Source organism: Lynx rufus, unplaced genomic scaffold (genome assembly GCF_022079265.1).
Source record: "Lynx rufus isolate CCGP_SWC_20201006 ecotype Redwood Valley unplaced genomic scaffold, mLynRuf1.p SCAF_14, whole genome shotgun sequence".
NCBI classification, from domain to species: Eukaryota; Metazoa; Chordata; class Mammalia; order Carnivora; family Felidae; genus Lynx; species Lynx rufus.
The window spans coordinates 16,131,927-16,155,928 of record NW_025814828.1 but is presented as its reverse complement, the minus strand read 5'-3'; the positions used below and the strand labels follow the sequence as shown (position 1 = coordinate 16,155,928).

The following is a 24,002-nucleotide window of genomic DNA, read 5'->3' as shown; positions in this document are numbered from 1 at the left end:
TTTATATTTCAGTTAGAAGATCCTTCCCAGCCCCAAGGTGATAAAAATATCCTCTTACATTTTCATCTGCCACCTGTGGTTTTGTGTTTTACATTTAGGTCTGTGGTCTACTTGGAATTTTAGTTCCCATTATGATGTAGAAATCTCACTTTTCTTTCCAAATAGCCTTTTGTCCTAACCTCTACTTACTGAACAAATAAAATCTATACAGCTCACTCATTCAAGATTCCTCTTTTATCATATATAAAATTGCCATGTACTCCATGTATTAGTTTCCTAGGGCTGCCCTGACAAAGTACCACAAACTGGGTGGCTTGAAATAACAGAAATTTATTCTCTTCTCATACAGTCAAGAAGACTAGAAGTCCAAAACCAAGGTGTTGACAGAGTAATGCTCTCTGAAGGCTTTGGGAGAGGATCTTTCCTTGACTTTTCCAGTTTCTGGTGCCTGTCAGCAGTCCTTGGTGCTCCTTGGACACTTTACTCCAATCTCTACTTCTGTTGTCACATGGTGTTTTCCCTATAAGTCTCCATGTCCAAATTGCCTTCTTCACATAAGGGTACTAGTCATTGGATTAGGGCCCATCTTACTCCATTATGACCTCATCTTAACATTATTAAATCTACAAAGACCTTATTTTCAAATAAGATCACATTCATAGGTCCTTGGGATTAGAAATGGAACATACCTTTTTGGAGGACACAGTTCACTTCATAGCATCCCTGAATGTCTCACATACATTTTCAATTACTGTACTTTTACTATGTTTTTTTTATGTGGCAAGGCAAGCCCTCCCACCTTTTTACTTTTCAGAATTGTGGTCTTATACATCTTCCAGATGAACTTTGCAATCAATTTATCAAGTACTCCTGAAAAGGTTATTGGGATTTTTATCAAAATTCCATTAAATTTTCTGATTAACATGAAGAAAATTATTTTAATAATGTTGAGTCTTCACTTCCCAAGAACATTTACTCTGATATTCTTTTATATCCTTTATCAAAATTTTATGGTTTCTTATAGTCCTATACATTAATCTATTAAGATAATTTGTGGGTATTTTATAGTTTTTGTTATATTATAAGTGGGATTTCTTTTCTGCTGTCTTCCATCCAGTTATTGCTAGTATATAAAAATGTTTTATGTTTTTTATGCTTTTTAACATCTTGGGAAAGTTTTCAGAAATCATGCAAATTGTCATAAACATTTTGTCACTTATGAAAGAGTAAGATCATTGTACTCCTCTTAAAATCATCAGTAGTTTTGTGCTTCCTTTAAATAAAGTCCAAACACTACAGTGTGACCTATCAGGCCCTGTATAATAAGGCCTTTGTGTACTTCTCTGTGTCAGCCACATTCCTCTGCCCTCTCCTGAAAGTGTACTCACTCCAGTGTATCAGGTTCTCTTTTGCTTTTGGGCCTTCATGGGTGATAGTCCCTCTCCCAGATTTCTTTTCCCTTAGCACCTCCCTCCAGTTAATTCCCAGTTATCCTTCAGGTCCAAGTTTGATATCCCTTCAACTGAGGTATCTTCCTGACAGAACTACCATTTCCATTTCTGCCTTGAGCTAAGTGTTTTTCCTTTGTGCTTCCATAGCAACCTGTGAGTATACCCTAAATGGCAATACCACATTAGATCCCATTACTTATTTACTTATTCCCTAGTGAACTGTGAGCTGCATGAGGCATTGACTGTGTCTGATTTATTCCTTGTTTTAAATCCAGTACCCAGTAGGTGTTCAATAAGTGCTTGTTAATTAAATGAATGCATAAACTAAGTGTTAGCTAACACAGGGTCCCAGGCCTGTGCCTGGGACCTGTGCCTGAGGGTACCTTCACAGTTAGTCTGGATTTCTACACCTCCCAAGCTATTTGAGGCATTCTACTTCATTCATCTGTAGTATATATTTATTAGCATTTAAGCAAACATAAAAGCAAATAGTAAGTGTTAATATTGATTTTTCTGCCACCAGTTACCTATTTTTCCTTATGTAACACTTTCTTTGGAAGGAAAACCTTCAAATTTTTTATTCTCTCTAGTTTAAAACCATTTTCCATTGTGATATTGTATGGCTTATACTTTCCCTCAGAACATTAGTAACATTTACATCTGGAAGAACATCGCATTTTAGAGATAGGGTTGGAAAAATGCGGGACTAAAATATTACTAGCAGTGTGGATCAAGTTGTTTAGCAGATCATTCCAGATTATAGGAATTAGTATTGAGTATAAGACAAAAGCCTAATATTTACTAGTTCTTTAATGGTATTAAATCCAAAAGATTGTCAAAATATATATTAGCCTTGGGGCGCCTGGGTGGCGCAGTCGGTTAAGCGTCCGACTTCAGCCAGGTCACGATCTCGCGGTCCGTGAGTTCGAGCCCCGCGTCGGGCTCTGGGCTGATGGCTCAGAGCCTAGAGCCTGTTTCCGATTCTGTGTCTCCCTCTCTCTCTGGCCCTCCCCCGTTCATGCTCTGTCTCTCTCTGTCCCAAAAATAAAAATAAACGTTGAAAAAAAAATTAAAAAAAAAAAATATATATATATTAGCCTTATACTTTTAAATTGTATTCGCCTTTAATGTACAATTAAAAGTTTTCATTTTGTCAATTCCTGATAATTTAAATAGCAAAAATGGAGATCTTGCATTAGTTATGTGTTTGATGCATAACAAATTACCCTGGATTTAGTATCTTAAAACAACATACTTTTCTTATCTCACAGTTTCTATGGGTCATAAATCTGGGAGACCCAGCTTAACTGGGTCCTTGGTTCTCTGAACCCTTGGTTCAGAGTCTCACAGATTGCAGTGAAGGAGTTGGCCAGGGCTAGATTCTCATCTGAACTTTGACTGAAAAAGGTTCTGCATCCAAGCTTACATGTTCATTAGCCCAGATTCTTGGCCCATAGAAACTGTGATTAATAATTATATCAATGGGAGCTTTTCAACTGGTGGGCTTTCTTGTAGGTTGATTGGCCCCTTTTAATGTAGAATGTAGAATATGATGAATAGCCAGTTTTGACCACAATAAGACCATAGGATAGATGGAGAGTAACAAGAGAGAATTAGCCTGGGTCCTTTATTGACCTAATGGTCTTGTGACACCTCTTCACCCTAATTTACCCTCTTACCTGTGGACTGCTCCATGAGAAAAAAAATAGGCACTTACCTTGTTTGAGCCATTGTATTTTGGGGTCTTTTTGTTATAGCTGTTTAGTCTGTACTCTGACTACTTCTAATCGTTCATTAGCCAAGTACTTAGTGAGTTTCTGCTGGGTACCAAGAACTCTGCTAGGCTGTTGGAGGCATACAGGCATTTAAGGGAAACTTTTAAGTCTTTAAATGGAAAAATAAAGTTGTTTTTGTCCTCTTCTCTTCTGGTAAATAATCACACAAAATAGCAAGGAGAATAAGAAACAGAAACATGGTCTTTGAAGTTAGAAGACTTCTGTAATTTGAACCACAACATATAAATATGAGAAGCAGAAAAAGAGTCAGAACAAGAGGACCTAAGTTAAAGGACCTAAGTGCTTTTAGAGGGCTATAGGGGCAGGAAGTATGCCTTATTTATTGCCCTCACAGCCCCAGAAGAGCTCAAGAATGAGGTTGTCAGGTACCATGGAAAGTGGAAGAATGCCATGAGGCTGAAAGCAGAGATTGGTTGAATGTCAATATAAACAGCCTCCATTCTCTTCCCTCTCCTACCCCTGGAAGAGATAGAAGATATTTTATAGAGAAAAATGAATCACAGTGGCTCCAGACTTAACAGAACCCAAAGTATAGTAGGAAGTGGGGTGAGGCACTGGGCTAGAAACAGGGAGATCAAGTGAGAACCTACTACTAAATGGTGTTATGCCCCCCTTCCCTTACCCATTACACCAACCAGGACCATATCTTCAGGCAGAAAAGTAAAGTCTTCTTTCCTGAAGAAATTGAATGGTCTTTCATAAAAGTCCTTCAGATAGTGACATTTAGATCTTTAATGTAAAGGCTGCGTGCTTGGCCAACTAACCTACAAAAATGCCTGACAGTTGACAAGCTCCAGGACATCTGGTCTACTCCCTAGTGCCTCACTTTTAAATATGACTAAAAAGCCAAGTATCACTAGACATTTGAGGAAGGCTTCTAAATGAAAGAATAAGCTCTTGAAGGAACAATGTAGAAAAAAGGAAAAAGAAAAGTCAAATTACTATCTTTTGAGTGTTAAGAGACAAAATTGATAATCCTAAAATAAGAGTAGGATGCTGTTTTTATATAATCAGAAAAAGAATAAATTCTTAGAATTAAAAATGGGGTGGGGGGGTGCATGAGTGGCTCACTTGGTTAAGGGCTCAACTATTGATTTTGGCTCAGGTCACGATATCAGGGTCATAACACTGAGCCCCATGTCGGGCTCTGTGTTCTGCTTAAGATACTCTCTCTCCCTCTCCCCACTCTTTCTCTCTCTTTAAAAAAAAAATGGGATAGGGATATCTTACATTTTAGTATAATATTTAGAAGCTAATGTTAAGGAAATCTCCCAAAAAAGAGAATAAGAGAAAGAGATAGAAAATAGGAGACAAAAAGAAAAAGAAGCAATCTAACATCTGCCTAATAAGAATTCCGGAAAGAGACAACAGGGAAATGGAAAGGAAGAAATTAGATAAAGATACTTGTCCCCCACATTTTAATATCTCTAAAATCAAAATGTTTGTTAAAGTCAGTGGTGTGACACATTCAAATTAGTATTTTTTTCTTCCATGATGATACAGTGATAATCATTCTCTTAGATTAAAAAAAAAATTCCCCCAACATGAGGACTGTGAGTCTCTGGATTTAAACAGCATGCCGAAAGCCTATTAATAAAAACAAACAGACAAGAATACCTACTCTCAAGAAGAATCATTATTGTGAATTCTCAAACACCAGTGATCAACAACCCTGGAAGTTTTGCTATGGACTGAATGTGTCCCCCCAAAATTTATATGTTGGAGCTTAATCCCCAACGTAATGGTTTTTGGAGGTGGGGCCTGTAGGAGGTAGTTAGGTCATGAGGGCAAATGCCTCGTGAATGGGATTAGTGCCATTATAAAAGAGACCCACAGACACTCCTGGGTGGCTCAGTCCATTAAGCTTCTGACTTAAGCTTCCGCCTTCAGCTCAGGTCATGATCTCACAGTTTGTGAGTTTGGGCCCTGTGTCAGGCTCTGTGTGGAGCCTGGAGCCTGCTTTGGATTCTTTATCTCTCTCTCTCTCTCTCTCTCTCTCTCTCTCTCTCTCTCTCCCTCTCCCTCTCCCTCTCTCCCCCCCCTCCCTTTCTCTCTCTCTCTCTCTCTCTCTCTCTCAAAAACAAACATTAAAAAACGAGAGAGAGACACCAGAGAACTTGCCTGCCCCTTCTGCCATGTGAAGACACAGCAAGAAAATGACTGTCTATGAATGAAGAAACAGATTCTTACCAGACACTGATTCTGCTGACAGTTTGGATATGGACTTCCAAGCCTCCAAAACTCTGACATAAATCTCTGTTGTTTAGCATAAGTGACTCAGTGTATGGTATTCTGTTACAGCAGCCCAAATGGACTAAGACAAGCTTTTAGATATTTTTTACATTTTTTTAATGTTTATTTTATTTTTGAGACAGAGGGAGTCAGAGCATGGATGGGGGAGGGTCAGAGAGAGAGGGAGACACAGAATCCGAAGCAGGCTCCAGGCTCTAAGCTGTCAGCACAGAGCCCAACGCGGGGCTCGAACTCACAGACCGCGAGATCATGACCTGAGCTGAAGTCAGAAGCTCAACCGACTGAGCCACCCAGGCGCCCCATTTAGAGATTTTTTAAATATATATAAAGGACTGGATATAAGAATGATATGAAACATTTCAACATTGAGTTAGAAGGCAAGGAATAATGCCTTTGAAATGCTTAGTGAAAATGATTTTCAACCAGGATATTTTCAGACATATACCTATTTTTAAGAAGTTACTGGAAAATGGCTTTGCCAACACTAGATGGTTGTTAACTAAGAAAAAGACATGTGATTCAGGCAACAAAGGATCCAACATTTATAAGCACAATGAAGACAGTTCCTTCCCATTGTGATGAATAAAGGGTGCTTCAGAAGACTGGTTCATTCTGTAGGCTTAGAGAGTACTCAGTCCAGATTGAAGCAGACAGATGATTCCAGGAAGGCTGTCTCCTAGGGAAAAAAAATAGAAGTGATGAATTATCCAATAGGTTGGAGTATTGAAAATTCACTTAAGAGGCAAAGTGAGAAGAATTTGAGATAGGCACCAAGAAAGCAAATTCTAAAACAAACCAACTTCAAACTTAAGAAGAAAACAGAAGTTGTACACAAGAAATATAACTGGAGTATATTTCTTAGCAGTGAACAATGTTTGCATAGTCATAATAATTATAAAAGCTAAATATTGACTTAACCATACCTTGCAATGTGAATGTTAAGTCATCATAGAATAGAATGTCTGAAGATAATATCTGAAATTGATGAGTCAAAAGGAAGTAATATAAGGTTATTCTTTTTCTTAAGTTTTTATTTAAATTCCAGTTAACACAGTATAATATTAGTTTCAGCTGTACAATATAGTGATTCAGCACTTCCATACATTACCAGTTGCTCATCACAACAAGTACACTCCTTAATCCCCATCACCTGTCTCACCCATCCACCTGCCCACCTCCCCTCTGGTAACCATCAGTTCTCCATAGTTAAGAGTCTGTTTCCTGGTTTGCCTTTCATTTATTTCTCCTTTGTTTATTTGTTTTCTTTCTTAAATTCCACTATGAGTGAAATCATATTTGTTTTTCTCTGATGGACTTATTTCACTTAACATAATACTCTCTAGCTCCATCTATGTTGTTGTAAACAGCAAGATTTCATTCCTTTTTATGGCTGAGTAATATTCCTGTGTGTGTGTGTGTGTGTGTGTGTGTGTGTGTACACATACCACATCTTCTTTATCCACTCATCAGTTGATGGACACTTGGGCTCTTTCCATAATTTGACTATTATAAATAATGCTGCTGTAAACATTAGGGTGCATGAAACCCTTTGAATCAGTACTTTTGTATTCTTCGGGTAAATACCTAGTGTGATTGCTGGGTAGTAAGGTAGTTCCATTTTTAACTTTTTGAGGAACCCCTGTACTGTTTCCTAGAGTGGTTGCACCAGTTTGCATTCCCACCAGTAGTGCAGAGGGTTACCCTTTCTCCTCGCCAACGCCTGTTGTTTCTTATGTTGTTGATTAGAGATAAATACCAGAGGGAGCAGTGAAAAGAGCTGGAAGGGTACCAGAAGCACTAAGTACTGCTGTTTGTCATATAAGCCTTGCAGCACTATTTGACCATTTAACCATTGATAAAAATTTAAGTTGACTAGAATTTAAAATAAAATTAGTATAACTGATGTAATTAGGTAATTCACAGAAGACATAAAATTTTGGTATAGGTTTTTAGAAGTAAATGTCAATATTTGAGTGAAGGCATTCTCATGGGAAAATGGAGTAAACAAAAGCCAAAAGTGGGGAGGGGAATGTGAGAGGTAGCTACATCAGTTTGACTAAAATGATAATCATAAAAGTAAGCCAAATTTCTCCTAAACAAAATACTTCCACTCAGACCCTCTTGATATATGGAGCTGCCCTTGTGTTGTCTCTTGAACATGTCTACTGGTTTCTGTTTGTGGTAGAGCCATTTCATTCTAGCTGGATTGTTTCCCTTCTTCCCACCTCATCTCTTCTCTCTTCCCTTTGTTCTTTGTCCTGCACTCTGCCTTCTTCCCATATCGTAGATCCACTTCTCTTCCATCTTCTGGAATTTCAGTACTCTTTTCCTTTATTTTTACTTTTAAAAGGTTCAATCCTTTCCTGTCTTTACTCACCTGAAGTAAAAACTTTTATTTCCTCCATGTATCATAAAATGTAAGAAAATTTATCCAATTAAATTGATTCATACTGGAATATAACAGGAATGTTTGCATATTAATCCATATTTACGTATAACTTGTTGAATTTCTCACCAGTTAACTTGTTCTAGCCAGTGTCTTTTGTTCTCCGCACCCCCTGCTGGACACTTGATTATTTTTAGCCTTTATTCTGGTGGAGCTGGGGAGAGACTACCTTCATAGCAGAAGGTAGAGTGCTATGTAGTATATCAAGCCAAGATATCTTCCTGGACTCCAGAATTTTCCATCTTTTCTCAGCTGGCTAGAGGAGTCCATGCTCTTCATGATCCATGCTGAAGAAATAGGGAGTCTTGATTAAGTCTCTACAGTCATCCTGGAACCATCATTAAAACATTTTCTTGCTTAGTAGGGAAGTAATTATCTTAATGGTTCTTGCAGTACCAGGCAAATGTTCTTCTGAGGCTTCAGAATTAAAGGAGATAATTAAGTGCCTAGCACAAAGTAGGAACCCAGTAAGTGTTCATTTTTCTGTCTTCTTCCTTCCAGAGTGTGATCCTACTCTTTCAGACTTCACCAGAGATAAAGTATGCCTCTTAGGAACAGTAATTTTGTGGCTGACAATAGGCCTGGCCTCAGAAAAAAAATATGAAATGGGTTACTTTTCTCTTAACTTGGTCCTTTGACCCTTCCATTTCTCTTATTTATTTCCAGTGACTGTGAATACATTAATTACTTACGACATCAGCTTCATAATATTATATGACTATAGTCTTAAACACTGTATTTATCAACTCAGTCTTTGTAGCTTTTGTATCATAGTCCCTTGCATGATTGTCAAGAATTGGAGAAAGCTTGGGGGTACCTGGGTGGCTCAGTCAGTCGTGCATCCGACTTTGGCTCAGGTCATGATCTCATGGTTCACTAGTTCGAGCCCTGCATCAGGCTCTGTGCTGACAGCTCAGAGCCTGGAGCCTGCTTCAAATTCTGTGTCTCCCTCTCTCTCTGCCCCTCCCTGACTCAAGCTCGCTTGCCCTCTCTTCTCCCTCTGTCTCTCTCTCTCTCTCTCTCTCAAAACTAAACATTAAAAAATTTTTTTTTAATTGGAGAAAGCTTGTTAGAAGCAATAGTGATAAAAATGCCTTAATAAGATACAGGGAAGATAGTTCATAGATGACCTTAAATGCCAGGTTAAGGAGTAGTACCCCTATGAAGGACACAGGCAGCACCCTGAAATTCTCCCTATTCTTTTAACATCTCCTGAAGTCATGATAGACCTTTAGCAGTAGTTTCTTCCAATTTCCACATGATGCTCTAGCTTTGGTTCATATAGCAACCCTGAGGCTGCAGTAATGTGTATAATGGCCTTCATAGTATCCAGGGAATTTTACCAGTTCCCAGTTGTCTGCTGATTTCCTCCATTTCCTTGAAGTTTCCCTCATGCTGCCTTAAAACTTGCATTTGAACATCCAAAGTGATACTCATAGCCACAAGTCCAGCATATAACTTGCACACCTCTTGCAGTCACCATGGGTCAAACACAAAATAATCTATAGAAAGGGAAACTAGCAGAGTAGACAATAGACAGTGAAAAACCCACTCAACACAGGCAAGTACAATAGAGTGCTCATTGGCAGGGAACATTTGTGGAGTGGTATATTAACGACACTTACTAATTGTGTAGAGTATTGTGTGTTGTTCTAACTCATTGGCTGAGAGTATATTTTAGCACTCAGAGCATGGGAAAAATACACTCTAGTACATGTAAGTATATATCAGTTAGGAAAATATTTCTGAGATAAATAGCATTATAATTAGCCTGCATGGTGGCATTAAATGGAGTATGTGTACAATAGGCAAAATTTCCAAGTATGTAAGGTTTCCCTTTGCTACATTTTTGGCTTTCTTTCAGGGCTATTTTTTCACTCCCTAGTGTCCCTTTCATCCACCCCTAAGAGCTTTTAAAAAAATAAAATATCCCCCCTTTTTTTCATGGTTTGCCTACCTCATATGGGACCTCTGATCCAAAATTGCTTCTCCTTTGCTGGAGTCTACACATTTTTTTTTTTCAATTTGAGTGATCTAATCCACAATTGGAAAGAGAGAAAACTGATTTGATTAAGTTCTGCTTAAGTATAAATGGTTTATTAAGTCAATCTGAAATACTGTCATATATTCAAAGTCGTAACCTCTGTACCTACATGAAGAAAACAACACAAAAACACGTGTGGATTAGTTGATGAGCAGTACCACGTAGGATGTATCCCTGCTTACTGCAGTATTCTTACCTCGGGCGTTGGTGCAGCTGCCCCCTTGCGCTCTCTCCATACTCATGGGAGATGTTGCAAGTGGAACACAGCATGCTTTCCATTGAGACAGGATCTTAGAAGGAACCCCTCTCAGTGCTCTGGAAGTCACTACGATCTGGTTCGGGTTCGTGATATTTCCTATCTCTGATTTAAAACCTTAGAACTTTAGCACTTTGTAACATTATCTACTGATGGATGTGTGCTAGAGAGTAACTCTTCTGTACTTAAGTGGAAAACCTTAGATATTAAACCTTTCAGGGTTTGAAAAATTTGTCCATACAAAAAATTGTATCCAAATAAATCATTTTATTTTTATTTTTTATTTTTATCTTTTTTGTTTTGTTTTTAAAGAACTCATTTTAGAAAATATGTTCATTTTCAGTTGCTGTCGTAGGGGTTGATTTTTCCCCAGCATGGTTCAGCTGTCGTGGAGTTATGAAAATGGTTGATGATTGGGTTTGGCCAGGGTTGGTGTTTTTCCAGACGAATATAATGTATGGTGTAGAAAAGCATTCAGAAACTCTGCTATGGACCCTCTACTGAGCTCTTTCTTCTAGGTCTTATCACAAGTTTTAGTACCTCCTGGTTTGTGTCCTAAGTCAGCCACTGGCCGTACGTAATACGTGCTCCTTCCCCAGATAGACTTGCCTGGTTATGCTCCCACCAACATCACAGCCCTTCCCACTTTCAAGAAAGTGTGAACTTGGGTAGCAGCTTCCTTAACTTCTCTTTATGCCTCAGTTATTTCATCTCTAGTATGGATAATAGTACTTATCTCAGTGTGGTAAGAATTAACAAATAATTTCATGTAACCACAGTGCTTAGAATACAGTATCTTAAATGATATTGTTAGGAATATATTTGAAAGAAAAATTTATTAATAAATGAGAATTCAAATAAAGGATCTAAGGATTCAGTGAAAGAAGCTAGAAAAATAACTACAAAGTGAACTTACAGAAAGTCAGAGGAAGGAACTAAATACAGATTCCAAAATCAGTGAAGGAGAAAACAGGAGGTGAGATAAAAGGCAGATATACAACATTCAGAAAGCAAAACACAATATAATCATAGATAGGAAAGAGTTTCTAACATCGTAACAACAGAAATATTTATAGGTGAAGTGATATAATGTCTGGGATTTGCTTCAAAATAATTAATTATGGGAGTAGGGTGAAGTGAGTGTATGCAGCTAGATTGGCGGTGAGTTGGTCATTGTTACAGCTGAGTGCTGGGGACATGAGCGTTTCTTATGCTATTCTGTCTAGTTTTGGATATGCTTGAAATTTTCCATAAGTTTAATTTTGAAAACAGAATACTAAGTGTAACTATATACTAATACAAAAGTCTTGCTGAAATATGTGCTTTTCTAGGAAAATCTAGATGGTATCATTTACAAAGGTATAGAAAGCTTAATATACCAATAGCAAGGAAGAAATTTAAGCTATTAAACTCTGTGCCTCCCAACTACGGTGCCTATGATTTCCTGGAGAAATCTTTGAAAATTTTAAGAAATAGATCATTTAAATTGTGGTTTTTAAATTGTCCCAAAGCATAGGAAAAATTTGCATTGCCTTCTAGTTTATTTTGTAAAGTTAACAAGGCCCTAAAAATGAAAATTAACACACAAAAGGAAATTGTGCCAATTTAACTTATGAGTATAGATGCAAAAATCCTTTTAAAAATTTACAAATCACGGGCTCCTGTATGGCTCAGTCAGTTAAGCGTCTGACTTTGGCTCGGGTCATGATCTCATGGTTTGTGAGTTCAAGCCCCACATCAGGCTTGCTGCTATCAGCACACAGCCTGCTTTGGATCCTCTGTCCCCCTCACTCTCTGCTCCTCTCTCTCTCTCAAAAATAAATAAAACATCAAAAATAAAATAAAATAAATTATAAATCAAATACATATATTAAAATAATGGATTTTTCTCAGAAATACAGACCGTAGGACATTTGTTGATCTGCATTATCAAATCTTTAGGTCAAAGGAGATACACTAAGTGATTATATTAATAGATAAGAAGACATTTTATAAAATAGACTATTCATGCCTGTTTTAGTAAAGAGAAAGTCTGACCTTAACATAATAAAACACTGTCTAAAACCAAATATTGACATCATATCTGAATGATTTAGGGAGTATATTCCCAAGTCAGGATGAAGTAGTGTTTATTAGTGCTTGCTTTACAGTCCATAGACTGAGAAATTGGAGTCTTGTTCTGTGATGGGAAGCCATTGAAGAATTTGAGGCAGGGGCATGACCCAGTCTGATTTCTGTTTTAAGATTATTCTGGCTGTGGGACGCCTGAGTGGCTCAGTCAGTTAAGTGGTGGCACTTGATTTCAGCCCAGGTCATGATCTCGCAGTTCGTGAGTTCAAGCCCCACATCAGGCTTTGCACTGACAGTGTGGAGCCTACTTGGGATTCTCTATCTCTCTGCCCTACCCACCCCCCTCAATAACTAACTAACTAACTAACTAAATAAATAAATAAATAAATAAATTTTAAAAGAGTATTCTGGCTGTATGCTAAGCCTCAGTATACAGAGTATACTGTAGCAGAGTTGACAGAGAACATATGGCCTACAAAGTTAAAAAGCATTTACCGTCCAGCCCTTTATAGAAAAAAGGGATACATGCATATAGTAGGATTCAAGTGTATGCGTGTGTGTATACAGAAAAAAAACTGGAAAGAAAAGCACCAAATAAAATTGTGGTTTTTTTCTTTTGTTTTTCTCCTTCTTGTTCATTATTTAAGTTTTCTGTAATGGACATGCATACTTTTTATAATAAAATTTACTTTTTTAAATAATAAGGAAAACATTAAAACCAGTAAGATAAAAGAATAAAGAAAAACTAGCCGAAATTTTAATAACAAATTTAAGTAAAGTTAAAAGAGGCAGGATAAACATAAACAATAATATCTAGTTTCATGCACACAACCACACAAGTAGTGTCCATTTCAGATTTCAGCATATGCTTCTTACTCAGGCAGGCTTTATTTGAATTCCTACTATATGCTCTTTGCTATGGAGATACAAAAGTAAGTATGGTGCCTGTTCTGAAGAACAATCTGGCAGGGGCAGTGGCATGGACTTAAACAGTAATCAGTGCCCTAAGCAGTGTACCAAAGGGCCTAAGAGCTTTCATTTTTGGTTAGGAAATAGCTAACACCCATATAAAGCAGTTGCTCTGTGATGAGTCGTAATATAATTATAAGGGATTCTAATCACCTGAACTAGTCTTGTAACTTTATTTGTGGTACCTTGTGATGTAGATAAGTTTTTGAATATTATAATCAAATCTGTATCAATATTTTCCTCTATGGCTTCTCCATTTCCCAAATAACCAACTGTCCTAATATCTCCCTCCCTCAGATGTAAAGTGTCAAGTTTATTCTTTTACTCTTTTTCTCGCCCTGTTTATCTTTTACATAGCAGTACCACACTGTTTTAATTAAGGTATTATTTCAACTCAGGAAAACTTATTTTAGGTTTCGGTATTTGAAATACTGCGTCATTTTCTTAGTGCTGATATTAAAAAGCACAGCACACAGCAAAATGTGACTGTTAACCTGAGCATCAGTAGTCATTAAAGCCAATTCACACTAATCCTTTAAATTCCAAAAAGGTTATTTGGTTGTTCCTTAAGTATTACTTGAATAAAGTTGATGACTGCTGTATAGAGACACTCCTATTTTGTTTTGTACGTCTTAATCAGTTGTGCATTAACCATGCTGTTTGTTTGCTGCTCCTTGGCAGTCTTTTTTTTTTTTTTTTTTTTTTTTAATTTTTTTTTTCAACGTTTATTTATTTTTGGGACAGAGAGAGACAGAGCATGAACGGGGGAGGGGCAGAGAGAGAGGGAGACACAGAATCGGAAACAGGCTCCAGGCTCCAAGCCATCATCAGCCCAGAGCCTGACGCGGGGCTCGAACTCACGGACCGCAAGATCGTGACCTGGCTGAAGTCCGACGCTTAGCCGACTGCGCCACCCAGGCGCCCCTTCTTGGCAGTCTTAAGAGACACCTCATGTTTAGACTGCAGTTTTATGTTAGGTGGTTGTCCTAACCTTGCTGCCCTTTTGTAGCATTGTAATGAGACTTAAATAATTCCTTCTGGAGATGGGCAGGTTCATGTTCTGATGGAAAATCAATCTTAAGTGCTTTCCTTAAGATTGGTGAAAAATTCAGGCATGCATTTTTAATCAAGAGGACAGCACAATCTCCTAGCAGAATTCAGAATTTTATCTTGGACGTTTATCTGGGTCCCAGTTGATTCTAAAGATTTTTCTGGTTTTGTTTTTTTGTTTTTTGGTTTGTTTTTTTTGGGGGGGAGGTGGTTTAGAGAGCACATGCGAGCAAGAGAGAGAGGCAGAGGGAGACAGAGAATCCCAAGTAGGCTCCATGCTCAGCATGGAGCCCAACACGGGGCTTGATCCCACAACCCTGGGATCATGACCTGAGCTGAAATCAGGAGTCGGATACTCAACCGACTGAGCCACCCAGGCACCCCTCCCAGTTGATTCTAATGTATTATATAGAATAATTTTTTAAATTGAGCAATTTTTTTATTCTTTAACTTCGATTATGTCATTTGTAAAATATTGCCATAAAAATTAAATTTAGCAGCAACATTTATAGAACATAGCTGCAAAATTGTGATCTGACAGGAAGAGCCATATGGCACCTGTAAGCACCCAATGGACACTCTAATGTTTGCTCAGTAAAGGAGTACTGAACTGAGCTCCCATTATAGATATATCATCAAGTATGTGCCTGCCTTGACCATGGTTCCTTCATCCAGAAAACTAGCTGATCATTTTTGGGGTTTTCTAGAGACTCTTTGGGTTTTGAAAATGCAGCTATTTTATTCAGTTCATCTAGGTCGTGATGTTTTTGTTGGTTCCACATCGGTTAATGTACATCAGGTAGAGCATTTTCCCACAGCTCTCGATGTTTCTGCCCTTGAGTTTTGTTTAAATGCCACTATGTCAGTGATCATATTCTGACTCTTGGCATACTTACAAAATATTTTCCAAAATAAAAATACCTTAGAAAAACTTCTGGAGACTATTAGAGGATGAAATGGAGTAAAGGATTGTCTGGTAACTTGACCTCTCCTTTTCCAGTTTGGCTCATTCAGTAAGTGTTCTTTTTGCTCACTAATAACCCAGGGATTAGACTTTTTTTTTTTAATTTAGATTTTATCAACTAGGATTTTTAGCCATGGACCTAAAAGGCTTTAACCTGGCTGATAATTGATGTCTATAACCAATGTGAATTTAAATGTAATTTACTTTCATTTAAAACTGAAAAAATTTGTCCTTATATCACAATCAAAAAGTTGCTTGCAATCAACAAGTGGTCATTTTCTTCCCATAGTTATGAAACAATTCCTCACTGACAGAGAACACCCATGACTTGTCTATATATAACCTTAAAATAGTCTTGAGACTACCCTTTGGAGTGTGTGTGTAAACATTACAAAGGATAAAATTTCACATGTGCATCAATGACTTTTATGACTTTAATAGTGCTGACTAGTTTCATTTGCTTTTGAAGAGTCATGTAGTTAAGAAATACTAGAATTTCTCAGGATTTTGAAATGAAATAATGTTCATCTCACTGATTGTGAAAATTGTCTAGATTGCTGGGAACCAGGAGTTAAGAACATTTCAACAGGATTTTGCTATCAGCAAATCTGTTTTGGTTTCCTGTTCTGGCCTCCCTACCTATCAGCTACATTAGTGCCCTCGCCATTACGTTTCTCCTTTCTTTTACCACAGGAAAATTGTCAGGCCTCTTTTTCTAGCATTTCAGGACCCGCCTGACAGGAAATTTTCTAATTGCCGGAACAGCTGGTAGGAGAAAACTTTGCAGGGGCTTGGCCTTCCCTTTCTAACCTAAGTTTTACGGTCAGAAATTCTTGTATCACCATCATGGTTTCGTAGCCATGTTTAAATTTTTGTCTTTTCGTGTTCGCTCTATACAGGTAAGCTTTGTTCAACTTCTTTAAAGACTAAAATGTTTTAGTTGGAGCTAAGTATAGTTATACTAATTAAACAATAATTTCATTTTATATGTTCTTTTAAGAAGCTCTTCAAAATTCAAAACCAGTTTTTGTAGGCTGTTTGCCAAAAGTAAGCCAGTCATGTGTATTATACATTTCAACTCTGTATATTTTGTAAACTTATTTTTGCATTAGCTTTTACTGGTAGAGTAATATTTACTTTGCTAGTGATGGTAATTTTATATGGTATAATTTTTTATGATGATGGTAACTTTCAGTATTAAACTAGACATGAAAAAAATTGTGAACTTACTAATAGGAGATTACTATAATGTAAGCAATATTTTAATGGGTAGGAGAATGTCTTATTTTAAAGAATCAAGACCTTAAATTCAGACTTTTGTTGAAATTGGTTCTTTTAAAATTTTGAAGTTTTTTATCAACTATATTTAAGTGACTTTGAGTAATTTTATCTGACTTAGAGTAGGCAGAGTTTTCAAAGCATTACTTTGTTGAAATGTGCTTAACAAATGATAATTTGCATTTTATGTCATCTAAAATTCTGCCAAATTAACTTGATATTTTGCCATGAGAATTGTGCTATCCTGCTGCTCTTTAAAGAGAATTAAATTTGTTGATTGGGATTCCCGATTAGGAGAAAATTGTGCTCTCTGCGGCAGTGATTAGGAGAGTTAGTCTGGAAAACAGCAATGCTGTTTTCTCAAACAAATGTAAGAAGCTGGCTTGGAATACTCTCTTAGAAACTGTGGTTAACTGAAAAATGCTGAGCATATTTATAATCCATTAGAAAAAAGGTGAATTGGATTTGGTCAAATTGTAATCTGGAATATATTAAAATATGGCTTTCACCATGGCTTCAATAACCAGCCTAATTATGTCACAGCCAAATAGTTTTTATGTATCTTGATCATCTAAAAATTAACATACATTTTTTAAATTAAAAAATACAGTACATTATAGAACCTTGTATCTATATAGAGATTAATACTTTGATTTTGAGTTACATTTAAGAGGCAAATGAAGTATACATTTTTCATTTGTAAGGTCTTCTTTATGTTAGGCCAAAAACTGGTTACTATTCATGGTTAGAAAAGATTTATTCATTAGTTTTTACCAAGAAACATTTAAATAGTTTACTTCAAGTTTCAACCATATTTTCTGACATTCAAAACAATTTAGAAAATACAAATGCCTTAAGAACACACTTCCTGACTCACGGGAGGGCAGGAAAAAGGAAATTATGTATACAAGTCAGGGCATAATGCCAAATGTTGAATCATTCTTTAAAATCAATTAATATCACCCAGTTTGTTTACTTAATGGCAGTATGTTACAATATTAGGTTTTCTATAACTCAAATAACATCACTTTCTGTTCCTTTTCTTTAATCCTTTTACATTTTAAGAACAAACTTGTATCTTTTCCCTCTCAACTTAAAAAGGAAACGCTAAGTTAATTTTTTTCCCCATTAAAGGGTGAACTTTAAGGGTCATTTAGTAAGGAACCTATGGACCTCTTGGTAGTCCTGGGAAACAAACAGGGTGGCTTTCTGTGTGATTGGAGAAACACCATAAGATCTACCTGTCCATAAATTTTCTTCTGCCATTTTTCTGTGATGTCTAAAATGACATTCTTTGCAGAATTCCTAAAATTATATATTTTTTAGCTGAACTGGCCTTGCTTTTTCTATCAGGGGTCATATCTCAACAAGTATTTATCCAATAATAAATCTTGGAATCCCTAGGTCAATTCCTAGAGGGAAGATACTATTCTTGTTAAATTTTTTTTATTACATTTTATTTATTTTTGAGAGAGTGAGACAAAGTGAGAGTGGGGGAGGGGCAGAGAGAGAGGGAGACACAGAATCGGAAGCAGACTCCAGGCTCTGAGCTGTCAGCACAGAGCCTGACCCAGGGCTGGAACCCACGAACTGTGAGATTATGACCTGAGCCGAAGTCAGCCGCTCAACTGACTGAGCCACCCAGGCACCCCTATAGGCACATTTTCTTGATCAAATTACTGTCTTTCTTTGCTACACAAAGAGTGAATTTTTGTTAACCAAAGTCTGTCACACCTGAGAAACTGTTTCTGTTTATTTCACTATTGGATGTGGGTATTAATCACAGTATAAATAGAACAGTGAATTTGTTAATTTCTTGATGTATCATAGTTTCGGTCATCAGTGATGATATTAAAACTTTTTTTAATGTTTATTTCTGAGACAGAGGGAGACAGAGCATGAGTGGGGGAGGGGCAGAGAGAGAGAGGAAGACACACAATCGGAAGCAGGCTCCAGGCTCTGAGCTGTCAACACAGAGCCTGACACGGGGCTCAAACTCACGAACTGCGAGGTGACCTGAGCCAAAGTCAGATGCCTAACCGAATGAGCCACCCAGGCGCCCCACTATTCTTCATCTTAGTATCTGTAACACCTAGCACACTACCTGGCTCATGATCTGAGTTGCCTTCTAAGAGAGTCTGTCATAGATCAGAAACATTTCCATTTGAACCAATCAGAAAGAAGCAGAAGCAACAGAGCCTCCTGAATTTTAGTTCCCTCTTCGACCTATTTTCTTCTTCTCTTTTGCATTCTCTTATGCAAACACTGGTTCCCATGTGTGCTCCCACACTGACCTCTGCACTGGCTTGTCTGTTGCCTGAAATGCTCTTTCCCCAAATGGTTGACTCCATCACATCCTTTTGGTCTTTACTAACATAGCACCTTTTCAATAAAACCTACACGGATGATTTTATTTAAAATTGGAAGCTGTCCTTTTCATCTCTGCACTTCTGATCCCTCTTACCCAACTTAATATCTTTTGTCTATGATATTTATCATGTTCTAACATGAATATACCTATTATTATTGTTTGGTTTCTCCCCAAAACACCAGAGATTTTGGTCTGTTTCATTTATTGTATATCTTGGAGACCTAGAAGAGTGCTTGGCATGTATTAGGTACTCAGGAAAGAAATGTTTAAATGGACAAACGAGTTCCCATACATAGCTTGAAGGTATTGAACACCTAGGTTGGGGGTGGCAAATATCCGAAAGTGATAGTATAGACAAATGATACAGGATTGTGGTATAGAACAGCTGCCAGCCTCACAGTTTTGCCTACAACTAGAACTTTACTTACAAAATAAACATAGACTTTGTAAAAATAAAAATACAGAATTTACTATAACTTTTGAAAATACACAAAGTAAGTTTTTTTGTGATGATGAATGGGCAGAAAATACACTTGTACTAGAAAATGTATAAATATGTGAACCTCACAGAGTAATAATGGATATAAGTTAAATATGTGCTCTACTTCATTGGCAACATTCTTATTTCATAAAATTATAGTTGCTTTCTGTGTACTTACAGGCAAAAACACAATTTTATAAACTGTCAAACTGTAGTTCTATGTTTTCATGTGACAGATTTATTTCAGTAACAGGTGATTTATTGACAAGATATGTTTTTCACATGCAAATGTCAGTCCTGACTTCACAAATTTGATATTCCTCTCTGCATCCATCTCATTGGATTCTAGGTATGAGCTAGAAGAGCACATGTTTGCTTTTTTACCTGTTGTCCAAGATTGCCCAAACATTATTAATATTACGTCCTAGGTGAACCTCAAATTCATTTCTAAAATACTCATGGTCCCATAACTTGGTAACACGGGTGACATTAAGCACAGGCTAGACATTGAGATACCAACCAAGGATGTTTTACCTCTTATACTACTATGACTACATATACATAAAAGTAGATAGAAAATAGCGTGCTAATGTAACTAGTAAAAATTTAAACATGGAACAAAAACATGTGTTGAAGATAAAACAGTGACAGATTTTCAGAACTTGGGCCATAGGCCTTGATCTTTTGTCTCCACACCCAAGAACACTTTTTTGTACTTCCCTAGCACCAATTTAGAAAAGACTTTTGAAATTCTAGTTTATATCCTCAAAGAGGTTTGGAATGATTACATCCATTTTGGGGGAAGAGGGTAGGGAGTGGAGGAAGTTGCTATTTTTTTAAAATTTTTTAACTTTTTATTTATTTTTGAGAGAGAGAGCGAGTGGGGGAGGGGCAGAGAGAGAGGGAAACAGAATCGGAAGCAGGCTCCAGGCTCTGAGCTGGCAGCACAGAATGCGCGCAGGGCTCCAACTCACAAACCGCGAGATCATGACCTGAGCTGAAGTCGGATGCTTAACGGACTGAGCCACGTAGTCGCCCAAAGTTGCTATTTTTTTTTTAAGAAACATTGAGAAAAGGAGCACTTGCAAATTTATTTTAAAACAAGACTTGCTGGGGGCATCCGAGTGGCTCAGTTGGTTGAGCCTCAGACTCTTGGTTTGGGCTCGTCATGAACCCAGGGTTGTGGGATCAAGCCCCATGTGGTGCTCTGCACTGAGTGCAGACCCTACTTAAGGTTCTCTCTCTCTCTCTCTCTCTCTCTCTCTCTCTCTCTCTCTCTCTCCCTCTCTCCCTGTCCCCCACTCATGCTCCCTCTCTCTTTAAAAACAAAATAAAATAAGATTTGCCAGAATAAGAAATTCAGTATGAGGGTGGGAAAATAAAATCAAGGAAGTGTCTCAGAAAATAGGAGAGAAAAGATAAGTGGCATACAGGATTCAATCCCAGACATACAATACCCAACTAAATAGAGGAGTTGAAAAAAGACAAACCCTGAAAAATGGATGGAAGGAAATTATCAAAGAAATGTTAGATTTCCCCCAGAGGCAAAAAATTCAGGTCTTTAGATTATAAAGTCTCACTAACCATCTAACATTCGGAAGGAAAGAAGACCCATATTTATCTCACTAATGAGGAATTTCAGAAGTACAAGGACAGCGAAAATTCTTAAAGCTTCTGGAAAGAGGGGCGCCTGGGTGGCTCACTCAGTTAAGCGTCTGACTTTGGCTCAGGTCATGATCTTGCTGTTCGTGAGTTTGAGCCCCACATCGGGCTCTGTGCTGACAGCTAAGAGCCTGGAACCTGCTTTGGATTCTGTGTCTCCTTCTCTCTCTGCCCCTCCCCTGCTTGTGCTCTGTCTGTCTCTGTCTTTCAAAAATAAATAAATGTAAAAAAGAAATAAAAAAAAAAAGCTTCTGGAAAGAAAACCAGTTCACCTTCCCAAAAATGTGTATCCGGCTAACATCACCCATTTCAGTAGCAGTCCTGGCTGTTAGAGGGCATTGGATCATTGTTGTCAATGTTCTGAGGCCAGATTGTTTTTATTCTAGAATTTGGTACAAAGCCAAATTATACAAATGTGAAGACAAAATAAAGATATCTTCAGATGTGCAAGCTTCAGAAAGTTTTTTTTCTACATCACCTTTCTTAGGAAGTTACAAGGGAGTAATCTAAGAAAGAGAAAGACATGGGAAACTGAGAATAGTGGATTCGACCAGAAAAGCACTGAAGAGATATCCGGAGGTAATAGCTGCGCAGCAAGGCCTAGAGAACAACCATTTCTGATGGGAGAGTAAGAGAGTGCTCTCAGAAGAATGGGAAGTATGGTAAAGGGTTAAGGAGAAATTAAGACTAATGGTCAGATTAACCTTTCCCTCCCCCCAGAATGATGGGGTGGGGGTGGGGGCTGCTGCTGTTACAAACAGGGAAAAAAAAATGCAAAAAATTCATGGTCCCAATAGAACTCAAAGTAAAATGTATCATGAATTTAAGCAATTGATGAAATGGTGGTTTTTTAAGTCCCCTCAGATTGTTTTGGAAGTCACTGTTACAGGCCCATATAAAAGGAAATTTAAATGTACTTTCTAGCCTACATTTAAACAATATATTGTCATGAAAATATATGTGGATGCTGGCTTATAAGCCTTCTGCTTTTAAAATCAGGCTGTGGAGACAACGTGAAGGACTTGGCTGTGGTTATAGCAGAGAATGTTAATTTTCTTAATATTAATAAAAATGTAAAAATACGATCAGCAGCAGATTGGGGAAGCTTGAGAGAAAAAAATGTACAGGCACTAATTAGCCTCCTTTTACAAAGTGAGGAGTTAGGATTCTATCCAAAACTAAGAGAAAACATAAGTTTGGGGCACCTGGGTGGCTCAGTCCAACTCTTGATTTTGGCTCAGGTCATGATCTCAGGGTTTGTGAGATGGAGCCCCTGTGTCGGGTCTGCACTGACAGCTTGGAGACTGCATGGGATTCTTTCTCTCCCTCTCTCTCTGCCCCTCCCCTGCTCAGGCACTCTCTCTCAAAATAAATAAATAAACATTAAAAAAAGAAAAGTTTATGTAGAAGTAATATAATTATCAAACAGTGGAGAGAAAGATGATAAAAGGATATAAGTGAATCATCTAATTTTTAAATCAGCAGGCATTGTCTTGGGGCACCTGGGTGGCTCAGTCGGTTAAGTGTCTGACTTTGGCTCAGGTTCGTGGTTTGAGCCCCATGTCAGGCTCTGTATTGACAGCTTGGAGCCTGGAGCCTGTTTCAGATTCTGTGTTTCCCTCTTTCTCTGTCCCTCTCCCACTCGCGCTCTGTCTCTCTCTGTCTCAAAAATAAGTAAACATTAAATTTTTTTAAAATCAGCAGGCATTGTCTTAAAGTTAATCAACCAAGGAATTATGAAAGTAAGTGCAGAAAGAACTAACTTTTGTTTAAAGGCCTAGGTATGAGGGTGAAAGGAGACTTGCTTTTCATCATAAGGTATTCTGTCACTATTTGATTTGTCATTTGTGTGCACATATTACTTTAATTTTAAAAACACGTTTAAGGAACAGGAAATAACCCAGGTTGATGAAAGGTTACATGTAAGGCAATGTTGGGAGAAAATACCAGAAAACTAAGTTGCAGCCGTATTGTAGAGGGCCTCAAATTCCAAGGTGAAGCAGTGCATTTAATTTGGGAAAACTCAGAAGAGTGTTTGAGCCATCTGGTCATATGACTGAAGCTGTCTCCTTTTAGAAAACGAATTTGTCAGGAGGATAAATTGGACTGGCAGTGGCACAAAGGAGCATTCTGAGTAACCAAGCTAGTTTCAATTTTCCACAGGAAAGGTAATGAAGGATTGTACCTGAGTGGTGCTGTTGGAAATGGAAGAACGAACGAACAAACGAACGAAAGAAAGAAAGAAAGAAAGAGAGGGAGGGAGAGGGAGAGGGAAGAAAGAAAAAAAAGGAAAGAAAAAGAAAAGAAAGGATATTTCCATTACCATGTTTGATACATGGTAGATATTTTAGTGTATGTTGAATGAAAGGATCAAAGGGAGATTCCATGGTTTTTGGTAACTTGTTTGACAAGAGAGGAAAGGAAGGGTAGTCATCAAAGATGAAATCTTTCTTAAATAAAAGAAAATAGTTACTGCTGTTTATTTTGATATCCATGACCTGATTGTAGCTCTCACTATGAAAGTAAGGCTTGATTCTATATGCCTGCTACAAAATGCAAAACATTTTAACTAAGTGATGCCTTCCCTGTGTTGCATCATTGTGACACACAACTATAGTATTTGTTATGAAATAAAAGATGAAACAATATTGCAACCTAAAATTAAATCCCACTTACCCAAGAAAGAAAACTGGTAAGACATATAGAACCTTGTAGAGTATAGTTCTTCACAGCCTCATGATTTAAGGGCAAAAATGGCTGTTAGATTCCCATTGGGCTCTTGAACGGATGATTTTTTCCATAGGAGGCTAACTGGCACATTACTGGAATCCAACCCATGAACTTGGCCTCTTAAGTCTGTAATCCACTAGTCTTTAAAATGTGATGTGACAGCACTTTGGGTTACAGAAAA

General features: G+C 37.6%; 1 protein-coding gene across 4 annotated transcripts in view; it reads left to right on the top strand.

Moving 5' to 3' along the window:
* RPS6KA3 (ribosomal protein S6 kinase A3) overlaps nt 1–24,002 on the top strand; it is a 126,772-nt gene that overhangs the window by 34,061 nt on the left and 68,709 nt on the right. Inside the window, exon 1 of one of the 4 annotated variants that reach the window (XM_047075990.1) lies at nt 21,620–21,670. The exons of the other annotated variants lie outside the window; for them this stretch is intronic. The gene's annotated coding sequence lies outside the window, so the exon portion shown is untranslated. Of the gene's footprint in view, nt 1–21,619; nt 21,671–24,002 lie in introns of those variants that run through there. 4 annotated transcript variants of the gene reach the window in all.